Consider the following 14,708-nt stretch of genomic DNA (forward strand, 5'->3'; position numbering starts at 1 on the left):
GCTGGCACCTAGTAAGTACCAAGAAAATATGCACTAAATGAACCCAAGATCTAATGCTTCTAGCCATCGTAAAGGTGAGGAGAGACTTAAAAAAAAATCTTTTTAAATGTTGATAATGAAAAAAAAATGTTGATAATGTATGGTTAGTAGAGATGGAGGGGCTAAATCTGACAATCCCTTGCAAGTCTTAACTCACAATAAAACAAGACACCTGAAAACAGGCTACTCTCTCCAATAACCTAGATTACCTGGAGTTATTTAGACATTTCTTATATTTCTACTAAACTCACATCTGTCACGTAAACAATATCAAGCTCTGTCTTGGAAAAAAAAACATCTCAGGGAGAAAGTTAAAATTCCTGAATTTAAAGCCATCATCATTGGAATTCTTTGGACCTAGACACGGGGGACTGAAGAAGAAAGTTTCTTTCTTACCATCCCTTCCCTTCCCTTCCTTTCTCTCTTCTTCTCTCTCCTGCTCACTTACAGTCACTCTCATTTTCAGGTATGAGTCACACACTTATTTCTTGGCCTGCACCTTCCTAGAAGCAAGTCTCACACTTTCCTTCTTCATTGCCCTGGCTTAGTGTTGAGCATACAGTAGTACAGAAGGAATATTTATAATATAAATTACATACTATATGGAAGTATCAGAGAGATTTCATTGTCGGGGGAAGAAGTCATTATTTTACCTCTACAAGGGTAATTACCTTTACACTTTTAATGTACCTCACTACTTAGAAGATAGGCATCTATTATATATTTCATGTATATATTTGTTCACTACCCCATGAGCTATGAGGGTCTCGAGATCAGGGTAATGTCTTCCTCTTCTACATCCTTTCACAAACAGCTGTTTCTAGGCTCCACCCACAGTTGTTGGTAATTCACCAACAATGGCTGCCTGACTCAGAACCAACATGATCATGAGTAGAGAGTAGGGATCATGTCTCACTCATGTTGGCATATATTCAAGTGCCTGACACATCGAACATGCTCAATAAATATTGACTGAGGAGAGCAGAGAGGCATTATGAATGAAAGATGCTCAGAAGAAAAAAATCTAAATGTTTCTGTGAAGCCAAACATGTGGCAAAATAAACTAATATGCTTTTCTATTCATTTTATCTTGCATCCATTCAACAAATATTTATTGAGTGCCTAGTTTTTGCCAGCCGGTATATGGCACCAGTGACCTGCAGATGAATTATTCAGAAGAGGGAAAAACAGGTGTGCATGGAATGTCTCCTCTAGCAGGGAAGAGAGACAGTACAGAAATAATTGTATGTGTGCTGGTATTGGCAGTCGGCTAGGAGAGAGTCTGCCTACCTCTTGTAGGGGTTCAGAAGAGGCATGAAGGAAACAGTGGATAGACAGGGAGTGACAAGGAAAAGAAAGCGAAGACTGAAAAATATTCAACAAAATTTATCTGCCCTTGCAAGTTAGGAATTTCTTGTAAAGACAAGTGCACTCAGGACATTAGACATTCTTTAAACTGATGGTTTCAGTGTGATAGCAAAAGCTGGTATAACAAATGGACATCTTTTATGCACAGTAATATTGACATACATCCAGCCAAGAAACCCCAACATTCCCATTTGACTGACTCATTTGGCAAACTCAAATGCCTGAGCTCAAGTGTGGGTTGACCTCCTTGACCTTGGCACCAACACATGAACTCTTTCAGTATGTTCTAATAAATATTGGGAAGTGGTAAGCTTTTGTTTCTCTTGGTTTTCACAGAGATACCTATTGACTTGCATCTGACCTTCAATATACTATTTTGTACCAGGGATTCAACTTCAGTAGGGAAGAGCGGCAGTGATAGAGGATGAGGAAGAAAGGCATTTGAGAAATTATCAAGAAGCACAGACGCTGAAACACTAAACAAAGCTATTTGAAAAAGAGACCTAGAAGTGAGTTATAATGTTGACTTAGAAAAAATTCAAGCTGAAGTGCAATTACTTCGAATGTCAAGATGGGTAGGAGGAAAACCAACATGCCCTGGCCACATACAGTTCTTTGATCTGGCACTTAGAGAGGCATTCCTCCACGACCTTCCTGTTCTGACTAATATCAGATGTGTAGTCATAGACTCTGATATCCTCATCTGTGAAATAGAACCTTTGCTGTTGTTGAGTAGGGAAAATGGAAGAGGCCCCAGGCTTATGTGTGTGGATATATGAATGATTGTCTCTCTGTGTTGGTCTGTACTGAAAAGGACTGCAAGGAAGTAAGAAAACATGTCTTCAAACAAAGTACTTCTTATCATCAAGCATGTCCTTTTGTTCAGTTTCTCAGGATTTTCTATCTGTCTTGAGGCATTCCATGTAGAAATAAACACAGGGCCTGACAGCCAAGGGTTCCAAACCTGGTCTCATCACTTAGGGGGCCACTCTGGGTAAGTTACTTAACTTGTGCAGCCTCAATTTTTCCTACCTGAAACATGTTGAGTTGGAGAGTAAGTAAAATTCCTTGGCACCTGTAGATACTCAATAAATGTCGATGACTTTTTCTCATCCCCAAATAGAAATACAAGGTAAGAACCAATCCCATGTGTTTGCTTATATGTTCTTGTAAGACAGGGATGATGGGAGGGCCACATATGTGGTAATGTGGGAAACACATCTGAGATACAGCTCTGAGTAATCAAAGAAATACAGGGCTTTGAGTTTCAATAAAGGAAAGAAGAAAGACTGTCCTCTTGGGGGATAATTTCTTTGTTCCATTCTCTCTTGCTCCTGCTATCTCCTCATTTCTGTGGTTCCCCTCATGATCACTTGTTTCTGGATGCCAACACTCCAGGTTCAATTATCCTCATGAAGAAGCTTGCTGCTGCAGGCAGCTCTCCTGGCCACACAGCTACCTTTCCCCTAACTTCTCAGATGAGTCTTCCTACTGGAAGGAAAGACTTTTGTCTTCATGCAGAACATACTGGCTTTTACTTGGTCTCAGCCCTAAGTCAGGCAAGCCAAAACCACTGTGATTTTTGCTTAGTATTTCTTTTATGAACAATACGGTCAAGAGAAGGAGGGTGGAGTGCACATCCACAAGATTCTTGTAGGCTCCTAAAGAATTGTTCTGTATGAATGGGTGTAACTGCAAAACTCAACAACTTATGAATTAAATGGCAACTCACACATACATAAGAAGGCTCATCCATGGGCACCTGGGTGGCTCAGTTGGTTAAGCAGCTGCCTTCATCTTGGGTCATGATCCTAGGGTCCTGAGATTGAGCCCTGCATTGGGCTCCCTACTCAGCGGGGAGCCTGCTTTTCCCTCTTCTCCTGCCCGCCCCCTCACTTGTGCTCGCTTGCTCTCTCACTATCTCTCTCTCAAATAAGTAATCTTCAAAAGACAAAAAAGTAAAGGCTCACTCAAAAGCCTTATACCCATACTCCCTAAAATTCCTTTGTCATAGGAAACAGATGTAGAAGGCACTTTCTTTTAGTGTCCTATTAGTCAGCTGAGCCTCAGAAACATGTTCATAAGAGCATTACATGGGGGATGATTGCATTTTCCTTATTGGCACAACATAAGCAGGACATAAATAATATGGTATTTGTGTTATAATGAAAATATGATGTACATCCATCCAACAAATATTTATTAAGTACCTTCTATGGATTAGGCAATGAGCTAGACCAACAGAAATGCACATATAGAAGGAATTTTCACATTCCCTTGAATAGTATCTATCAATATAGTCAGGATATAGATCTCATGGGTGTACAGTGAAATCTGCTGGCATGTTTTCCTAGTACATCACATTTAGCCTTCATGATATTTTCATAAACATAGCTTTTTCACTCTTAGTGTGTTCTCTCTTCAGAATTTTTTGGACAATCTCAAATCCATTTAGGATGATTTTACACTCACTACAGAAATATTGATTCCAAAACAAGAGACTAGATTGGATACTGTTGGCCTCAAATCCCCAAGTAGAAAAGCAGCACACAATACCACGATGATAAATGTCCCCACATAAAGCCATCTTCTTTCATAGTTTTCAAAGTAAGTCATGTTTGTGGTGGTCTTTAAAGGAAAAGAATGGAGAATAGGAATGGACAAGAGAATGCCTAGTAAAATAATTAATGTCTCCCACATGCTTCAGAGTTATGAGTTCCATATGAGTCCTACCACTACTAGCCGCTGTTTATTGAACAGTGAACAAATGCCAGGTACATCACAAGATGATAGATAGATAGATAGATAGATAGATAGATAGATGATTGATAGATATAGATACTCCCATTTAATTCCCACAACAGCATAATGAGGTGGCGATATTTTATCCATTTTCCAAATAAAGATGTGAAGCACAGAAGTGACATATCTAAGGTGACACAGTCAAGAAATAGAGCTAGAGCCTAAGCCCTCAGTCATGGGTCTGACTCCAAAGCTTACCCTACGTTGCCAACCTCTGATCAAGTTCAATCTAAAATTCAAAGTGGGAAATCCAGTTGAAAGAGAACAAACGAAGCCTCCAAATATTTCCTTCATCTACAATAGTGACTCTTACAACTTGTTGGATCGCATACTTCTCATAATAATGTTATGAAAGCTGTGGATGCTTTCCCTAGAATATATATATATACACACAGTTTTTGGGTGTAGATGCAGTTTGAGGGGATTTACAGACTCCTCAAAACTAAGGCTAAAAACCTGTGCCCTGAAAGTTGCAGGACCTGCCAGGAATGAGGTGGGCAGAAATGTCTCCTTGGCCAAAGCAACCAGATTGTGCAAATGCTATAGTGTAAGCAATTTTTGACAAGCACAGAATTCACCCCCCAACAGAGGCTAATTATGGTAGAGACCCCAAATTATAAAGATATTCACAAAGAACACAGGTTGCAACCTGATTCTTTCTGGACCTGTGAGTGGGAATGAGTCAGCAGCAGTGTCTAGGGAAGTAGGGAAAAATGTTGCTAGAATGAATGTCAACCCTGCAGCTGGGCTGTATCCCTTGGTCATGACCTTGAGCCTCAAGGAATTGGCTCAGACAGTTCTGAACTGAGTAGCCATCTCGCAGACAGCCCACAGCCCGGCAGGATGCCTCTCTCCAACTCTGCCATCATGACACTGCCATCTGCAGCAACTGAACTGAGATTTCTCAAGACCAAATTTATCACGCCCGAGATTCCATTCTTACATAAGAATCACCTGTCGCTCGTGCATAAGTTTCAGCACCAACTGAGCCAAGGGTAATCAAGATTTAAAAGGAAGGGGCCTGAATAAATATCAGCCAGATTTCCTCTCTGTGGGGCCGAGCTTTGAAAAATCTTTGCGCCCTCACGTGCCCCTCATAAGAGACTGTCATTTTTCTACTTTTGGTCCGCATCACTACTGTCAGGGGAAGGAAGCTCTAAGAGCCACAGACAATCTGTCTTCTTGGAGGTTCTGTTCAAGCTATGACCTCGGTTTGCTCCAGCTCTGTCTATCCTCACGAGTTTCAGCTTGCTCTCATCATCAGCTAAATTAACCATAAAGCAAAAGCCTTGACTCACATTACTGAAGCCTGAAAGAAATAAGTAAAAGCCTGGAGCTATGCATCGCTCTATCAAAGGCTGTGTGGGATGAAGGCCCTTATATTTATATAGCACTAGGGTAAACTAGAAGATTCGTGTAGCCTAAGACCTTGGAGTAGAGGTTCAAGCATGTTGTCGGAGGGCAAAGAACATGCCATTTGAAGGTGATAGAAGAAAGCAGAGTTCTTAAAGGAGTAGTGGGGTTGGGATGGCAGGATGTAACAATGGATGGGAGGGCAGGACATAGGGCAGAGGGCATCTCCTAAACTGAAAAAAAGCGCCATGAAAATTATCTATAGCTCTATTTGGTGAGATGTGGAGAAATTAAATTTGGATTAAGAAATATCTGGGAAGGTTTGAATCTGTGGCCTTGGGCAAATTGGTCCCTCCTCTAGGTTTCCATTTGTGAAACACAGGAGCAGAATGAAGGCTTCTTCCCGCACTTGCATGCCATGATGGGAGGTAGAAGAAAAGGCCTTTGAAGCCAACATAATTACTCCTCTGTCCCAGGCAATGTAAACAACAATAACTCCAACAGCCTTCAGCCCTGCTTTTGAATGAGTTCTTTGCTTCTGTCTGAGAGGTAAAGTAGTTGATTCCTTGGGGAAAAGTTGAATGTGGACTGGTGGACCATGCCCTTTTCACTCCAGTTTCATCATGTTATTTTGAATTATTACTAATACGTAGAACATTCACTGTAAGTTAACAAGGTTTTACTGAGTGCCCGCCATGCACCCTAGGCCGCAATAGGTCCTCTGGGATAAGGAAAAAGCATTCGAGTCTTCAAGTATCTTAAGATCTTTCTCAAAGGCTTACATGTCCCATTTTAAGGCAACCAGAAAACAAGCTGCTATATTTTAAAAGTCTATTTTTTAAAATAAATACTACTTCTCTTTTTTAATATAAGCAACTGAGTTGGACCAGACTTACTCGTTTTTATGCTTTTACTAGTACGTACTATTTATGTATTATTTATCTTGTTATGCATGTCTACAAGAAGCTTCACTTTGGCATTTCTAGATATTACATTGGCTTGGATTCTGGTTGGATGCCTCTAGGTAAAAACACAAGAGTCAATGAAAAAATTTGAATTTTCAAGCAATTGCATGCTTGTACATTTTGAATTTCCTCTCAAGTGCAATCTATATAATATGAAAGAAAACTAAATGAATATTTTTTTTGAAACTGCTCTAATTCTCCTATGTGCACATTGGGTAATATTTTTTCACATCTATTGAACACAGATGCTGCCTCGGGTTAATTCCTAGCAATGGAGTGTTAGCCTTTGGTGTGTACTTATTTTGCAGATACCAGATAGATGGTCAGTTATGTCATTTTCCCCAGACTAGTCTGTTTTCCTTTGAAGTTTTCTAAGACAAATCACTAATCAATTTATTTCAAAAATACGCCTTGGGTGCAAAACAGAACTTTTCGCGAAATACAAATGTTTCAAATGAGGTCTTTCCAATGCAAATAATCTGTCATGACCAGAAAGTAGTTGTCTTAACTGTTCTGTGTATGCTTGTATATGCCTTCAATTACATGTGTTTAAACACACAAGAATGATGTAAAGCATGGTGTATCCATTAATGGAATTTTCCAGTCACATTACATATATCTAAGCAGCTTATAAAAGAATTAAAGTGTGATATTCTCGGGATCCCTGGGTGGCGCAGCGGTTTGGCACCTGCTTTTGGCCCAGGGCGCGATCCTGGAGCCTCGGGATCGAGTCCCACGTCGGGCTCCCAGTGCATGGAGCCTGCTTCCCCCTCTACCTGTGTCTCTGCCCCTCTCTCTCTCTCTCTGTGACTATCATAAATAAATTTAAAAAAAAAATAAAGTGTGATATTCTCACTTGAGGAATGATATACTGTATTATTGCCATCTTTTTCTTTCAGTAACCCAAAGTGCTATTTCAGGACCCCAGGTGTTCAGAATTGAGTTGATTGTTGCTGTTCATGAAATGTCAAAGCACCTTTATATCCACTGTTCTTATGGTGAACATGATCAGCTGAGAGGCAAATATTTAGGGCATGAACAATCCCAGTGTTCATGGGACTGAAGGGCTTCCCAGGACATGGCAACCACCATGCAAAAGCCCCATCAATTAGGGTACAAACTGGTATTCTGTGGATGTTAATAATTATCATTTGTAATTGGGAAAACTGAGGCACAGAACAACAAAGCGCTTTGCTCAGTATACCCAGTAGACTGACAGAGATGCAGGACTCAGTCTCTGTATTCCAGCAACAGCACATTCACAGCTAGGCACATCCCTGCTCTTTCCTCTACATCCTACTCTCACTGGAATGGTAAGAAAACCAAGGTCATCTTTTGTCTTTGCTGTGTGCTACCATCCGAAACATCCTAGACTGATATACTGTGGGTATGAGTGTCCTGGGCCCTTTGTGGGTTTTCCACATTATTCAAGAGGAGCAACACTGCCATTTGTATTTTGAAGAAAATGACAGAGAGAAGTTATAAATACCACAGCTCTTAAAAGCAGCACAAACACTAGTGTAAGTTCTCTCTGCCCCATAAACCTCCCCTTAAGTCTACCAACTATGTCCAGTCCTGACTGGGCCATAGGTGTCATTTCATGAAACAAATCAACTGCAATGAACCTTAGGAAAGAATGACCAGGTGGCCACCTTTGGAACCACAACATGGTACTTGCTAATATTTGCTGAGAGCTCACTGCGTGTGCCAGGCAGTGTGCTTAGAGCCTTACATGGATGAGGTCAGTTCAGCCTCACACTAATCCCATGAGGTAGTAATGAATGCCCCCATTTGACAGATAAGAAAAATGAGTCTGAGAAAGGTTAAGTGACTCATCCAATGTCCCACAGCTGAGAAAGGTTGGAAGTTGGACTTAAACCTAGGCAGTCTGATCTCAAAACTGGTGCTTTGAGCCATCCACTCTATCACTGTTAATAACAGAGCTAAACAGCCCTGTTGCCCATGTCCAGTCATTCAGACAGCTCTTGGCTAGGGCAGACCTAACACTAGCCAGGTTACACATTCTGCAGATGTGTAGCAGGTGTGTCCATCTACATGTTTATTTCAAAGGGCATGAAGATTTTTTTTAAGATTTTAAAAATCTATTTGAGAGAGAAAAAGAGAGAGAGTTCTCAAGTTGGGGGAGGGGTAGAGGGAGAGAGACAAGCAGACTGTGCACTGAGCATGGAGCCCAACACAGGGTTTAATCCCAGGACCCTGAGATCTCGACCTGAGCTGAAATCAAGAGTCAGCCAACAGAATAAGCCACTCAGGCACCCTGGCTTCCTTTTTTTTTTTTTTAAGATTTTATTTATTTGTTTGAGAGAGAGAGAGAGAGAGAGAGTGTGAGCAGGGGGAGGAGCAGAGGGAGAGGGAGAAACAGACTCCTCGCTTAGTACAGAGCCTGACGCAGGGCTCAATCTCACAACCCTGAGATCATGATCTGAGCCAAAATCACGAGTTGGATGCTTAACTGACTGAGTTACCCTGGTGCCCCAAGGCAGGAGGCTTTCTGGTCATAGGTAACAAGGGATCTGAAAGAAGAGATTTTAATCTGTTGATTAATTCCAGAGTGAGATAAATTGCCCTGACAAGCTTCTGTTACTTCTTCAGGACCTCTATTTCTCTCTCTCCGAAAAATGTAAACAGCATGTCCTGGGCTTCTTTGAGAAATGAACTGTGTAAAATAATGGGAAAGCACTAGGCAAACTGTAAAGTGCTTTATACAATTATCCCATATGTTAAGAAGCTTCCAAAATAGCAATTTCTTCCGATGCCCTTGCAAAGCAAATGAGACACAGCTGCTAGAATGCTCCACAAAGAGACAGAAATCCAGCTCTCTTAAACATTCAAGGGGGAAAACACACACCGTAAAATTACCCCTAAGATGAATTTTATAAGAACCACGGAAGTGTCATCAAGTTTTTCCATGGTTAATTCTAAAAGAGTGCCAGCATCGCAAAGATCAAACAAGGCAGTTCCTCCACAGAAACCTGGAGAAATACAGAGCTTTAATAACACTTGCATAATAGTTAGAAATATAAGTGATACTCACATGAGCAGAAGCAAGGAAGCCAAGTTGACTGGCTCTTCTCCATCTTTTCCAAGACAAGTCTGTTGGGGAAAAAAAAAAAGGAGGACTTGTTCTAAACTAAACAAAAGGAGGACTTATAAAAAAAGAAGGAAGGAAAGTAATGCAGGATGAGGTGTTCGTGGAATGTCATGGAGCACAGAGGGTGACACGGCACTTGCCAAGGGGCAACAATAATTAAATGAGTTTGTTGAAAGAACTCTAATAAAATCATCATTCCCTGTAATCTCAGAACAAGATTATACCACTAAGGAAATTGTTCAACAATGAATCTGGGGGGCTGTGATTTGGTGGAAGTTGCTTGAGGGTGGAGAACTCAGGGATGAGTCACAGCATCCTCAGAAGAAATGGATGAAAGTTGGAGGAAGCTGGGTTGGGTCTTTGCCTTCTTCTTCTTTCTCTTCCTCTCTCTCAAGGGATTTCAGGCCTTCTGCAATCAGCCAAAAGGGACAAGTGAGCTGGCTCTTGGGCATGAGGAAGAGCCAAGCAAGCTTCACTTGTAGCATAATGTATACAAGGTATACACAATATAAGCAAGTGCTGAGAGGGATAAGGAGGAGGGAAGACTTCCATGGGACCCTGGTGCCCTCACGAGAATCATCAGTGCCAAAGTCGGTCTCCCAGTGGAAGAGCCCTTAGGTTATCAGAGAAGCAGGCTAAGTAGATTTTTAAAATTCTTTGGAGAAAAAGAAACTCACAGTTCCTCTTAGTAACTATTTCTATCTTTATCAACCCTTTTAGCCATTAAGATCTGTACTTCAATTAACAGCAGCTTCTCCTGTTCTAAACTGGTCTTTGTAGACATGAATGAACATTTTTTTTCTCTATTGAAAGTGTAAATCCATCATATGGTTGTACATAGTTATTCTCATACTAAACTCACGATGGAAACCCCGGCAGTGCTCCTGCCCCTTCCCAAATGAGAACTTCCCATCTCCCATCTAGGTTATAAAAAGAAAAAAACCCATTTGATGCTCTGGCATCCTTTTTCCTATTTTAGGTGGCCAACTATAGATGGAACAGAGAGTTTATAGTTTCACATCTTAAGATATTTAAGAGGGTTGAAAACTGGAGAGTTGATATTTCTACTTTAACTTTTTTTCAAAATGCTTGTATTGACTTCTTTTTTGTTCTGGAATAAACTCAGGTACAAAATATTATGTTGTATGCATTCATTTTTTTTAAGATGTATCCATTTATTCATGAGAGACAGAGAAAGAGAGAGAGAGAGAGAGGCAGAGATACAGGCAGAGGGAGAAGCAGGCTCCATGCAGGGAGCCCGACGTGGGACTTGATCCCAGGTCTCCAGGATCACGTCCTGGGCTGAAGGTGGCGCTAAACCGCTGAGCCTCCTGGGCTGCCTATGTATTCATTATTTGATGAATTTATTGCATTTACATAACATTCATGAACTAAATATTGTATTTGTAAGTTGTTCTGCCAAACTGTTCTCCTTCATTCATAAATGGAGCTTCTTAGTGTTAAACAACTGATTACCATGAACGAAAGAAGGGAGTGTTGGTTAGTTTGGAGAATTCCAAAGAATTAAACGCTGTTAAAACCAAGTTACCACCATTTGGTTTTCCTCTTAAAAAAAAAAAAAAGTTATTGTTCTTGATTTTCCTTTGTTCTCAGTAGGAAAATCTTAAAAATTAGGTGGGGTTTTCTTTTTTTGTTGTTGTTGGGTTTTTTGTTTTGTTTTGTTTTGTTTTCATTTTTTTTTTCACTTTGGCATTCCTGTAGGAAGAAAATTTTTTGGTTCATCCACCAGTACAATACGAGTTTGAAACACAGCCAGGTTCTAAAGAAACTATACGATAGCTTTCAGGAATGGGAAGAGCTTTTTCTCTCACGGGATAGAAGGTGAGAGTTTCCTATGGTCTTCCATCTCTATTAATACCATTTCTATATCCATGTTCAGAAGCATAAACTGAGTCCCATGATGGATAGCAAAGTACATGGACTCCTTGATTCTGACCAAGCCAGCAATATGCACTTGAATCTGCGTTGGATGTAGATGAGCGATTCAATAGTAGCATAGTAGTAGAAGGGTGAGTGTGGACTTAGGAGTCAAATCACATAGTGATCTTGGTGCAGATTTTGCTCTCTCATGGGGCAGCTCAGTATTTTAATTTACTTAGCAATTTGCAGAGAGCTTGCCCATTGTAACCCTTCATCATGTCTCCCCAGTTCAATTTCCTCATCTACACAATTAATACAACTTACTGTGTAGGTCTATTATAAGGACCAAATAAAAGGTATATTTCAGGTACTTACTCTAGTGTCTTGCACATAACACTAAATAATTGTTTCTTGTGATTTGATCCTTATATGGTTCTACTGCTAAACACTGCTCCTCAATGAGGTAATGTGGGGCTATGGTAGCCTTCCGCCACCCTCCCCCCGACCAAAAAATACACAGCTAACTAAGAATAGCTCCCTAATTTTGACAATTTTATTGTACCTTTCTTAAGGAACCACATCACCTTATACCTAGTGCGTAATTTATTGGACACTTACCATGAGAAATGTGCTATAATAAACACTTTACATGGGAAATCCCATTTCATTTCCCCTACAATCCTCTGACTTCAATGTTGTTTTTATTTTATTTATTTATTCATGAGAGACACACAGAGAGAGGCAGAGACATAGGCAGAGGCAGAAGCAGGTTCCCTGTGGGAAGCCCGATGTGAGACTCCAGCCCAGAACCCTGGGATCATGCCCTGAGACAGAAGCAGATGCTCAACCACTGAGGCACCCAGGTGCTCCTCTGAGTTCAATGTTATTTATGGTTATTCTTTTGCTTCAAACATACTTGATTCACCAATATGAAAACCTCCCACTAAGTATTTTTTAAACATGTTTTATTATCTTTGCAAAACATTTATGCAATGCCTTCTGAATTGTGTTTTATAAATTTTGTTTAAAGAAAAGCACTAAGATATAATTTCAATCCTCCAGAAGGTTATATATATATATATATATATATATATATATATATATATATATGAATGACCCCGGGGAGGAAACATAATTTAGATTAAATTAAAGGGTCTACTAGTTCTCTTGTTTTTTTTAATCATATGTGTGCTTCCTCTCTCCAATTAAGTTTAGGACCTTATCTTAAATAAGAATGGCTAAAACTCCTATTAATATCTGTTAAAGAACTGCAGCCAATATCTTGAAAAGTGCCAAATGACAACACTGACAAGATGGTAGAGGTCAGCCATCTTGATGAAATGGAGAGCAAGAGATCACTTTAGAAGAATTCCCATGGAAACTACTCCACCCATTCACCATCTAAAAAATATTATAGACATTCATACACATTGAATTGGCAAATAAAACGATTCTATACAAATACCCCTAATTTGAACAATTTTGAAGGTTAGTGGAGCAATGAAGAATGCCTGCTCAATACCGAGACATTTACCAGGAAAAGAAGGGGTCCTAGTTGAAAAGACATTACATCTCTATTTTAAAACCTCAGTCAATTCAGTTCATTTAAGAAAACTCCTAAAATGAAACATTTATTGCATACTTTTTATATTGTGTTTGGCTTTGTTTTATTTTTTGAATACATATTTGTAGAGACATATATTTGGGCTTTATTTTCTTTTGAATAATTTTTGATATTTTATGTGATAATGTTGCTTCTTACTTCTTGAAGAAAACTGAGGCAGTCAAAGGGGGATTTTGCACAGGGTCTCAATACTCCATCTATCTCTCCCACCAGCATTTGTACCCTCAACATGTCTGTTCCCGTGCATGAAAAATACCTGATGTCTCTGAAGCCAAATCTTCCGCTTGGATACTAGATGTTATGGCCATTTGCCAGCCCAACAAAACTGCTCAAGGAATTCTTCATATCTTTCCTGAAACATTAATCTAGTCCCTGTCTACTGGATCATTTCCATCTATGTGCAACCATACTGTTATTTCCCCCAACTCCAAGCCAACACAGACACCACCACCACCACCAAACTCTCAGCTTGACCTCACTTTTGCCACCCTGGGCAGGAACTTCAAGAGCTGGCTTTCCTCACTATTTCCAAGTCTTCTTCTAGCATTCTATCTTAAGCTACTTAAACCAGGCTTGAATCATTACCACACACCAGATATGTTCTCATTAAGGTCACTGATGATCTCTAGTTGTGAAATTCAATGGTAAATTTTCAGTCTTTGTCTTACTTGACCGTTTAACAGCATTTGACACTATTTTTCACTTTACTCGATACATTTCCTTCTCTTGGTTTTTAGGACATTTTATTTGGTGGCCACTTCTTCCCCATCTCTCCCTGTAATTCCATTTTTTCCCTTTTTGCTCTCTTAATTCTGGAGGGCTTGAGTCCTGGCCCTCACTACTTTATCTATACCCATTCACTAGAATCTCATTGAGCCTCACAGCTTCTAATACAACATGCTGACAACTCCATCTGTAGCCCAGATGTATTCAATGTAGTCTCATAAGCCCTGCGTATACATGATCAACAACCATTCTGACACCTCCAATCAGGTGCCAAAGAGTCATGGCAAACTCTATGTCCCAAACCCAAATCCCAGTATTCCCAGCAGGCCTATTCTTCTTGCAGCATTTTACAACTCAATTGACAGGAATTTCATCTTTCTAGTTCCTCAGGCCGAAACCTTGATTTCTTTTTCTCTCACATTCCACATCCAATCTGTCATGAAATCCTATTGAAGTCTACTTTCAAAAATATATGCAGAATTTAACTACTCACCAACCCATGGCCCAAGCCACATCATCTCTGCTTGGTTTACTGGCATTGTGTCATACCTAGTTTCTTAGCATCTATCCTTGCCTTGCTCCATCTATTCTAAATACAGCATGCAGACAGATCCTTCTTTGAAAGCCAACACCTTGCAGCAACTCCCATTTCACTCAGATTAAAGCCAACATATTTTCCAATGACCTACAAAGCCTTGGTTATATGGTCTTGACTGCTTCTGTTACCTCTCAGATCTACTACTACTTTCCCTTCACACATTTTGCTTCAGTCCCACTGGCCTCCTTGCTATTCTGAAGTATGTTAGGCAAGCTCCTGCCTTTTGGCCTTTGCATCAGC

At 40.2% G+C, this 14,708-nt stretch overlaps 1 long non-coding RNA gene across 1 annotated transcript in view; it reads right to left on the reverse strand.

The window, feature by feature from the left end:
- The window catches only part of LOC129497232 (uncharacterized), a 43,527-nt gene that overhangs the window by 12,759 nt on the left and 16,060 nt on the right, over positions 1-14,708 (reverse strand). Inside the window, exon 2 of the long non-coding RNA XR_008661906.1 lies at positions 9,583-9,641. This is a non-coding gene — a long non-coding RNA (uncharacterized LOC129497232). The remainder of the gene's footprint in view (positions 1-9,582; positions 9,642-14,708) is intronic.

Source organism: Nyctereutes procyonoides, unplaced genomic scaffold (assembly GCF_905146905.1).
Source record: "Nyctereutes procyonoides isolate TBG_1078 unplaced genomic scaffold, NYPRO_anot_genome, whole genome shotgun sequence".
Classification (NCBI taxonomy): domain Eukaryota; kingdom Metazoa; phylum Chordata; class Mammalia; order Carnivora; family Canidae; genus Nyctereutes; species Nyctereutes procyonoides.